The sequence below is a fragment of the Oratosquilla oratoria genome, chromosome 15 (assembly GCF_046742065.1).
Source record: "Oratosquilla oratoria isolate Oo_2021 chromosome 15, ASM4674206v1, whole genome shotgun sequence".
Lineage (NCBI taxonomy): Eukaryota > Metazoa > Arthropoda > Malacostraca > Stomatopoda > Squillidae > Oratosquilla > Oratosquilla oratoria.
In genome coordinates, this window is record NC_134791.1 from 37,265,984 (window position 1) to 37,273,483 (window position 7,500).

General features: G+C 27.3%; 1 protein-coding gene across 1 annotated transcript in view; it reads left to right on the forward strand.

Annotated features, from left to right (window-relative positions):
- Positions 1-7,500, forward strand: part of LOC143033126 (serine/threonine-protein kinase dyf-5-like) — a 164,510-nt gene that overhangs the window by 83,295 nt on the left and 73,715 nt on the right. The gene's annotated exons all lie outside the window — the stretch shown is intronic.

The window sequence follows — 7,500 nt, forward strand, 5'->3', positions numbered from 1 at the left end:
TATTGGTATATCCTAAACTTGCACTCGTTAAAATGATCATTAATACCATAATCGTAATTTGTCATTATTAGTACACATTAAAGTTTTTATTAGAAGTACCTAAAAGTGTCATAAATCGTATATTCTAAACATGTCATTACTAGAACATATTAAAGTTATCATTGATAATTCCTTTTCAACTTGTCATTATTAGTATAATTCAAACATTAATTAGTAATCGTTATTAGTGTATTCTAAACTTGTTATTATTAGTCATTATTCAAAAACTCTAAAGTTTTCATTATTAGTACACATTAAAGTTTCAATTAATTGTACCTTTTAAATATGACATTATGACACATTAAACTTGTCATTATTAGTATATTCTAAACTTTCTTTAATAGTACTCGTTAAAGATATTGCTAAATGAATCTTAATCTTGCCAGTATCTATATACATTAAAGTTATTATTACTATTATATTCTAATCTTGACATTATTACAACACAATAAAATTGTTAAAAGTACCGATTATTACCACATTCTAAATTTGACATTATTTGTGCAAATAAAATTTATCATTAATCGCACACTTCTTATTATCAGTATATTCTAAATTTGTTATTATTAGTAAACATTGAAGTTATCATAAATATTACCTTCTAAACTTGTCATCATTAGTATATTCTAAACATGTCATTATTAGTATATTCTAATAATTATTCTAAATAGTATTATACTATCTTCTAAATCTGTCATTATTATAGTGTTCTAAGATATCATTAATAGTACCCTTTAAACCTGTCCCCATTAGAGTGTTCCATACTTTTCATTATTAGTACACATTAAAGTTATCATTAATAGTACTTCAAGACTTCTCATTATACGTATGTTCTAAACATGTCAATATTGGTATATTCTAAATGTGTCTTCAACTTGTCATTATTAGTATGTTCTAAACTTGTCATTAATAGTTCATATTAAATTTATCATGAATAGGACGTTATCATTAGTATATTCTAAGTCTGGCAATTTTAGTATATGTTACAGTTGTCATTATTCTAACCTTGTCATTATTATTATAATTCAAACTAGTATATTCTGACCATATTATTATTAGTATATTCAAAACTCGTTGTTATTATTAATAAACTTATCATTAATAGTATATCCTAATTATTTTTATTAGTATATTCCAAATTTGCCATTATTAGTACACATTAAATTTTGTCATTAAAAGTACCTTCTAATCTTGTTCTTATTAGTACATTCTAAACTTGACATTATTAGTATGTTGTAAACTTATCATTAGTAAAAAATAAAATAATTAATAGTACCCTCTAAACTTACCATTACCCTTTAAACTTGTAATAATTAATATATTCTAAACTCGTCATTATTAGTTATTTTTGTTGTATCTTCTAAACCTGTCATTGTAAACTTGTCATTGTAAGTACACATCAAAGATATCATTAATAGTACCTTTTAAACTTGTCATCATTAGAATGTTTTATACTTTTCATTATTAGTACACATTAAAGTTATCATTAATAGTACTTTCTAAACTTCTGTATATTCTAAACATGTCTTCATTGGTATATTCTAAATTTTTCATTAATACTTCATATCAATTTTATCATTAATAGGACGTTCTAAAGTTATCATTATTAGTATATTCTAAACTTGACAATATTAGTATATGTTAAAGTTTAAACTAGTTTATTCTAAACATTCTAAACTTGACATTATTATTATGTTCTAAACTTATCAATAGTAAAAATTAAAGTCATTAATAGTACCTTCGAAACTTATCACTAACAGTACCCTTAAGGTTTGTATTTTTTAGTATATTCTAAAGTCGTCATTATTCATTAATAGCATCATTATCGGAATATTCTAAACGTGTCATTATTTAGTACACATCAAAGATATCATTAATAGTACCTTTTAAACTTGTCATCATTAGAATGTTCTATACTTTTCATTATTAGTACACATTAAAGTTATCATTAATAGTACTTTCCAAATTTTCTAAACATGTCTACATTGGAATATTCTATACTTGTCATTATTAGTATGTTCAAAACTTGCTATTAATAGTTTATATTAAGTATATCATTATTAGTATATTCTAAACTTGGCAATATATGTTAAAGTTGGCATTATTATTATAGTTTAAAGTAGTATATTCTAAAGATGTCGTTATTAGTATATTCAAAACTCGTCATTATTAGTAAACTTATCATTAATAGTATCTTCTAATCTTTTCATTATTACTATATTCCAAGTTTGACATTATTAGTACACATTAAATCTATCATTAATAGTACCTACTAATCTTGTTTTTTTTTCATTTATTTATTTTGACAGCTTCTTTACTATTTTCGATCTAGATCAGAGTTTCTCAACCAGGGTTCCGAAAAGGTCCTAGGGTTACGCGAGAACAAGTGATTCTTTTTATTTTTTATTTAATTTCATGACGTAATATAATCAAAGAAGCACGAAATATTCTTGGTTATTGTAATAATGTGATGTATACAACATCCTATTTAACGTATTATTACGATGAAATTAAAATGAGAAAGATATGTTTTTTTCAGTTGTTCCTTGAGACATGCAATTTATTCTAAAGGTTACGCAAGGGTAAAAAGGTTGAGAAACGCTGCACTAGAGTGTTTATTTTTTCTTCCAACTGTATAAGTATTGCATAACTTCTTTGTCAAGTCTTGTTATCGCCGAATGGAAGGCGACCTACAAAATCTTCTCTTCCAGCATCTTCGGCTCTATTTTCTCTCAATCTGCATTGGAATGCTTCTTTATAGCCTTCATCTCTCATATATCTGTTCAAAAAATCGTTTTATGACTATACACTTCAGAGGTTTTGATTTGGCATGTTTCAGTTTCCCACAACTAGCCTGTGGTCTGAACTGCATGACATCAATATTATGTTTTTTACATCTCTGAAAAATCTTATGTTTTAACATAAGGTGAATTATGGGCTTGTCGGTGTATTTGTTGCTGTATGCTTTTCTACCCGTACTAAATCCTTTGCGATCTTTTTCAATGTGTCCATTCAGATCACCCATGATAACTACATTTTCGGCGTATGGTAAGTCGTTCTTAACATTCTGGATGGTCGACTTTGAGCGGTGGCTAGACTTTTATGAAACTTGTTTTGTTTTGTTTTTTGTCAGAAAGCCAGTATCATTTACTTTTTTTAATGGTTAAGATAATCATTATCATCATCATCATCATCATCATCATCATCATCATCATCATCATCATCATCATCATCATCATCATCATCATCATCATCATCATCATCATCATCATCATCATCATCATCATCATCATCATCATCATCATCATCATCATCATCATCATCATCATCATCATCATCATCATCACAATAGTGAAAAGTTTACAAAATACTAGTAATGACATGTTTAGAATATATATTTTAATAACTTTGATATGCACTAATAGTAATAAGTTTAGAATATACTAAGAATAACATGTACAAGTTTAGAAGGTATTATTAATAATAGCTTTAATGTGACAAGTTTACAATATACTTATAATGCAAGGCACAGTTAATGATAACTTTTATGTGTACTAATAATGGAAAGACTAGAATATACCAACAATGACTTTAATGTGTACTAATAATGAAAAGATTAAAAGATACTAATAATGGAAAGTTTGTAATATACTAATAATGACTTGTTTTAAAGATATATTAATAATGCATTTAACTTTGACAAGTTTAGAAGGTATTATTAATAATAACTTTAATGTGCACAATCAGAGGTTTAGAAACTACAGGTATGTATACTAATAATGAAAAGATTAGAATGTACCAATAATTACAAGTTTAAAGAGTACAACTTTAATTTGTACTAATAATAAGTAAGTTTGTAATATACTAATAAAGACAAGTTTAGAATGCACTCTAATGAATTTAATGTGTACTAATAATAAAAAGTTTAGAATATGGTAATGATAACAAGTTTAGAAGGTACTATTGAGATCTTTAATGTGTACTAATAGTGACAAGTTTAGAATATAGCAATGATGAGAAATTTAGAAGGTACTATAATTGACAAGTTTAGAATGCACTAATAATGAAAAGTTTGGAAAATATTATCAATGATAACGTTAATGTTATACTAATAACACATTAATAACTTTAATGTGTTCTGAAAATGAAAAGTTAAAAGTTTAGAATATACCAATAGAATAAGCTAATAATGACAATTTTAGAATGTACTTTTAACGATGACTTTAATGTATACTAGTAATGACAGGTTAATGGTACTATTAATAATAACTTTAAAGTGAACTAATAATGACATATTTAGAGTATACAAATAAAAGACGGGTAGGTACTATCAATGATAACTTTAATGTGAACCAATAATGAGATGGTTAGAATATACTATAAATGACAATTTTATAAGGAACTATTAATGATAACCTTAAAGTTTAGTAATAATGAAAAGTTTAGAATATACTAGTAATGACTAGTTTAGAAAGTACTATTTATGATAGCTTTAGAGTGTACTAGTACTGTAAAGTTTATAATATACAAATAACAAAAAGTTAGGAATATAAAATAATGAAAAGTTTAGAAGAAACTAATACTGACATGTTTAAAATATAGAAATAATGATCATTTTAAAAGATCCTATTAAATGATATCTTTAATGTGAGGACATGAGTCGAGCAATTCATACATAATGCTAGTGATAATGAAGAACATATTTTATTGGATATACTGAAAGTGGAATTTGTGATACTGAAGAATCTAATTGCAGTCATCGCAGATGGGGGTTCAATGGTCCTGACACACTGGTCTTTTGCAGTGTAGGCAGTAGTTCTTGGTCTTCCTGTCAGACTTCCGGTCACACAAGGCACATCGCTTTCTCATAGAAGAGGTATCCGCTTGCTGATGGGGCATGTTCAAGCCAAAGACCGTTCTGATGGTCATCAAAGTACTTTTGTGCATCCCCTTGAATTTCATCCTCTCCTCTGCCCATGGCCGTATCATCTCTTCTACCAGCTCAATCAGATACTTCCGACGTGATAAAAGTTCCGCCTGTCCATCACGTTTCCTCATTTCATTGCAGGTGATATAGGAGTTGACACCGGCGGCGTTGACCAGTCCGTACATTATGCACAAAGGCCACCGTTTGGTTTTTCGGCTGCACGTATATCGGGCACACATTTGATCAAACGCGTCAACCCCTTCTTTTGTGTTGTTATAATACAAGATGATTTCTGGCTTCCCACAGTCATCCATAACAGGTTGTTGGTGCATTGAGGAGATCAACTGTACAATTTTTTTTCTTCTTCTTGTCAGGTAAATGTGACACAAGTGCCATGGTTGTGTCATCAGAGCTGGTACTTGTGGCTTCTTGTCCCTCAGAATAGTGTGATCTTGTTGTGAGAAGAAATATATTAACAGAACAGAAAATATTAAGCATTCATATGTGATACAAAATATGTGATACAAATTAAATTTGAACAAAAGAGGGAAGGATAAATCAATCAAATAAAATGTGGCGGAATGTCATGCTTTATGATAATATGAGTATAGTGTGACCATGATATGAAAAGAAACTCACATTACCAGAACAGAAATTAAACATTGTGATAAAAATTAATGTGATCAAAAGAGGGAAAATGGAATAAATTAAATAAATTAAATAAATTAAATAAATAAATTAAATCAAACTCGGATGTATGTTTTTCTGTTGATAAAAAAGAAGAAATTATTATTTACCCATAAGTATAAATGATAAAACATTTATATGACATGAACAAACCTCAGGTAAAGTGGGGTCTGACAAACCCCACGCTACTCACACCTCAGGTAAAGTGGGGTCTGACTGACCCCACGGTACTCACACCTCAGGTAAAGTGGGGTCAGACGGGCTCAAAAGTTCTATAAAGCTTATATAGAGTAAGATTCAGGAATGACCCTATCACCCCATTAAACTACTCCACTGATCAAGAAGGTATATGGGAGTACATATCTGTATGTAATATATTAGTTTATTAAAATTAAAAAACAAAAAAGTATGGGGGTCTGTCTGACCCCACTTTACCTGTTAAGGGTTAAAGTTGTTATTAATAATACCTTCTAAACTTGTCAAAGTTAAATGCATTATTAATACATCTTTAAAACAAGTCATTATTAGTATATAACAAACTTGCCATTATTAGTATCTTTTAATCTTTTCATTATTAGTACACATTAAAGTCATTGTTGGTATATTCTAGTCTTTCCATTATTAGTACACATAAAAGTTATCATTAACTGTGCCTTGCATTATAAGTATATTGTAAACTTGTCACATTAAAGCTATTATTAATAATACCTTCTAAACTTGTACATGTTATTCTTAGTATATTCTAAACTTGTTACTATTAGTGCATATTAAAGTTATCATTAAAAGTATATTCTAAACATGTCTTTACTAGTATTTTGTAAACTTTTCACTATTAGTACTCATTTAAATTTTCATTATTCGTACACATTAGAGTTATCATTATTAAGACCTTGTATACATATCATTATTAGTATATTATAAACTTGGCAATACTAATATATTCCAAAGTTTATCATTATTCTAAACTTGTCATTATTGGTATATTCTAGACTTGTGAGTATCAATACATATTAAAGTTACAATTAGTAGTTTCTTCTAAACATGATATTGTTAGGCTATTCAAAACTAATAATTATTAGTACGTATTATATTTATCATTAATAGCAACTTCTGATTTTGCTATTACTAATGTATTCCAAAGTTTATCATTATTCTAAACTTGTCATTATTGGTATATTCTAAACTTGTGAGTATTGATACATGTTAAAGTTACCATTAGTAGTGTCTTCTAAACATGATATTGTTAGGTTATTCAAAACTAATCATTATTAGTACGCATTATATTTATCATTAATAGCAACTTCTGATTTTGCTATTACAAGAATTTTCTAAACTTTGCATTATTAATATGATTCAAACGTGTCATTATTACTACACATTAACGTTATCATTAATATAACCTCCAAAACTTGTCATTATTACAAAATTGTATACTTGTGATTATTGGTACATATTAAAGTTATCATTAACAGTGCCTTTAAACTTTTCAATATTAGTATTTTTCAAACATTAATTATTAGAAGACATCAAAGTTTTCATTTATAGTACATTCTAAATTTGTCATTAGTACGTTCTGGTCATTATTAGTACAAATTAAAGTTATGATATATATTACCTTCTAAAGTTGTCATTATTAGTAATTTCTAAACTTAATCAATATCTTCGAAACTTGTATTTATTAATACACATTAAAGTTATCATTAATAGTACCTTGTAACTTATATGCTAAACTTGTCATTATTAGTACAAAATAAAGTTATCATTACTAGAACCTTCTAAACTTATCATTATTAGTATATTCCACACTTGTCATTATTTCTACACATCAAAGTTATCTTGAGTATCTT